Source organism: Engraulis encrasicolus, chromosome 3 (assembly GCF_034702125.1).
Source record: "Engraulis encrasicolus isolate BLACKSEA-1 chromosome 3, IST_EnEncr_1.0, whole genome shotgun sequence".
NCBI lineage: Eukaryota > Metazoa > Chordata > Actinopteri > Clupeiformes > Engraulidae > Engraulis > Engraulis encrasicolus.
Window position 1 is genome coordinate 45,832,738 of NC_085859.1, and position 3,662 is coordinate 45,836,399.

General features: G+C 43.9%; 1 long non-coding RNA gene across 1 annotated transcript; it reads right to left on the reverse strand.

The window, feature by feature from the left end:
- Positions 1–430: 430 nt before the first annotated feature.
- On the reverse strand, positions 431–1,788 carry LOC134445460 (uncharacterized). The gene is made up of 2 exons (XR_010034263.1): positions 1,694–1,788; positions 431–898 (listed from the first exon to the last, which is right to left on the reverse strand). It is a non-coding gene; the product is annotated as an uncharacterized LOC134445460 (long non-coding RNA).
- Between the last annotated feature and the right edge of the window lie 1,874 nt (positions 1,789–3,662).

Sequence of the window (3,662 nt, forward strand, 5' to 3'; positions counted from 1 at the left end):
GCCAGTTGAAATTGGGTAGCAGGTACAGAGTACATTTTTTTTTAGCTATTTTACATTGTCATGCCAATGATAGTTCAGCAGACGGCCTGTCTGAACTCTCTTCATTTTGAAAAGAGCAAGAGATTGTTGAACCAAAAGAAAATCCTCTTTTTTCTCTCTCCCTATTTGTCTGCCCCTGCCTGGGCAGGTGACGAGATACTGCTCATATCCATCATCAATAGGACACAGACAAAAGGCAGAGAAACACTCTGTCCATGTTATCCTCCAAGAAAATAACTATTTCAGTAGAAGTAAAAGCATCAATCTATCGCTCAGTTGATCAATCCCTTTTCATAGAACTCAAACTTGTCAATGTATGTGGATATGTGCATATGACATATTGTCTAATTGAGAATCAAAATCTAAATTTAAGAACCAAATTCACAAAAGCTTAACCTATATGATTTTATACAGAATATAAACATACTGACAAAAAATAAAATCAAACATTAAAAGAGAGAAAGGTCAAAAAGACAAACATCACTGAACCGGCATTCGTCATAATCTTTTGATACATTTCAAATCGACATTTCACTAATCCATAATCATCAATCAACTTCAATGAACAAAGTCTTAAGGGCATCCTAATCAGTTTCTGGGGCTTGTATCTGTAACTCCATAACTATGCTATTTAGTTCTACGTCTTCAAGATGTCCAGAGGGACGGCAATGTCTGCTGTTGCTTGTTGCTTTTTTGACATTGTCATTGGGACAACCTTGAGTATCCCAGGACTCCTGCAGTGGGCTCTTTTGTTGTTGTGAAAGCCATTATTGAACATGACTCCAATACAGCAGCATCCCCATTCTTCTCTCTCGAGCACTCATGTTGTCCATTTTCTGTTCTGTCAACGGTGGGTGTTCTGTGTGCAAGGCAAGCCCGCAAGATTAAGTTTCAGCACATCTCTCCAATCTGTCTGCACATTTATAGTATGGATCAAACAGACCTGTTGAGGTGAGGGGAGGCTTACTCCTTTCTCACTGGCTGATTGAACTGGAACATGAACCATTACTTAACGATTATTAGATCTTCGCCTGCCCTTTTAGGGCAAGTCAATATTTTTTCCCATCACAGAAATAGGCTATATTTTTTGCAGTTGACATGGCAGACAGAGGCATGAATGTTTTTAAGAACTATCCACAGAGCCGGGATACCTATATGTCTTCAGAAAGAAGAACATCATATGTCGATTTCCCCTACAGTAAAACAAGTTTTATACTCTATTTAGGCTACAAAAAAAAATCTGCGTGAGGGTTTAACAGCTACAATTAAGACAATTACAATTGGCGTTGTGAATGAAAACAAACACAGATGGCTTGTCTCACAGTATACCCACTGGAGATTCAGTTGTTAAGTAATAAACATGTGGTTGTATTTAACAGCCCTTCAGTAAAGGTTCAAAATAGGCCACTTAATGTCATTTTTAGACAAACAAACAAGTATAAGATAATCTGTCAACATTGTGGAATTAACATGGTGACTGACAATATTTATGAAGCTCCTTGAGGTGAAAGGGTTTAACCACCAATATGGCAAACAACCACACACTGACCCACAAAACAGTCAGCCATACAGAATGCCACAAGAATGCCATATATATATAGACTATCCGGATCCGGCAGGATCTTAAGCAGTGGATCCGGTATCCGGCAGTTACCTAAAAATCAGGATCTGGTGCATCTCTAGTTTTCACGTAGCCTAGGCTTTTCAGTCAGTCTTTCACAACCCCAATCGCTGCATGGAGTGAAAGCCCTTTGGAAGCGGCCGTTGCAGGCAGTGTGGCAGTAAGCCAATGAGTCTAAAAATAGTTGGAGCCAACGTAATAAAAAGGGCCCACATGTGTGAGTAGGCTATGTGTTTCAACTCCTTTTGCTGACATTTACCATGACTGAGCTCTGTTAGTGTTAGAGGCCTCGACAGTGGATAGTTGCCTAGCTTACCACTTGGTAAAATTCTGACCAGCCCACCTCTACCACCCCCCTCCCCACTTCCAGCTCCCCACTGGGACGTGGATGTACTGCTTGGAGCTGAGCAATCTCAGACCAGTCAGAGGCTGAGAGGCTGGCACCACTGCTGGCAGCCCCCAGAGAGCCAATCAAGCGCTCTACAGAGAGAGAGGGGCCGGGACCTGCGGCTGCGGGCCGTTTGGCATTCCTGCCGTGTTTCGTCCTCGCTGCAAAAACTATATTCAATTCATCAGTTACGCCGGCCGTCTGAGGAAACATGTCTTGCAATGTCTCTGGCCACAGTCTCGTCTCCCCCCTCACTGGGATCACAGACGTGTCCTGCTGGCACACCCACCCATCCAGGACTGATTTACACACACACAAGCACCTTGATATCCTGTCTGAAGGGCGAATTATGTAAGGGTTAACGTTCGGCGAGAAGGTCGCTACCGTGGAATAGCAGCACGACAGAGAGAATCTTTAGACCCCGACGCGGAGCGGAGGGGTCTTGTTCTCTCTGAAGTGCTGCTATTCCACAAAGCGACCGACTCGCCGAAAGTTAACCCGCTTATTATATGGATATACTTAAATGATTTACACATGCGGGGACATTTCTTTAGACCTATTTAATGTTAAGATTGTTGCTGCGCAAAACAAAACAGAGCCGTTGTGGAACACCGCTAGGCAACAGCTAGGTAGGCTAGCCAGGACAGGTGTTGTCTATCACAGCAGCTGATTAGAGTGACAAAAGACGTACCGGACCCCCTGCGGAGTGATATGAAACATTCGTTTTAGCCACTGACTTGTATACAAGCCAGTGGCTTTAGCAGTGAACGTCTTGTTGCCATTGACAGCGGTAGCCAGGACAACGGGTGCTGTCTATCACAGCAGCTGATTAGAGTCTTGTTGAAAAGTCGCTTTAGCAGTGAAAAGTCTTGTTGCCATTGACAGCGGTCTGTTATAGACCAACCCGTCCGTTATCGAAAAATAACAGACGTCCGAACGTTGGGGAGCCCCGTTGAAATGAATGGAGCATTCGACAGATGACGTCACAACCATATAATAAGAGATAATAACACAAGAGGTTCAAACTTTGTCTGTTGGTAGGCTGTCTGTCGAAATATTATATTTTGCTCTTAGCCGAGCAGCTTTTTTTGCTCTCAGTGACTTGTGTTACGACCCCCAGCTCGTTTTAGGGGGTGCAACATGAAAAGGAGACCACACAAGATTGAAAGTTCAATTGTATTTTTATTGAACTATAATAATACATTCAAACAGGTGTCTAGGGGATGCATGAATGGGTGTATGCAAGTGAATGATGTATGCAATGTATGTGTCAGTATCAATATGTGAGCTGTAAAGGAAGAATCAAAAAGGGTGAGGGTAAAGACGTGAGAGGAGAGCAAGAAAAGAAAGTAGCCAGTGGTGAGTTCGAGGTCAGAGTGCCTGCCATCGGAAGAGGAGAGAAGGACTTTATACTTCCCCCACAGGTGCAACCACTAAATGATTAGGGTAACCCCCATCAAGCATAGTCATGCCCGTGCACTGGCACACACTAGCCTGAAGGGGGCACAGGGGGACGTCACACCTCCCACCTTAAAAAGAGGTTGACTACAACCTGAACAACAAAAAGTGAGAAACACCAGGGGCTGTTCACTCACGGAACTTCCTATTAGCCAC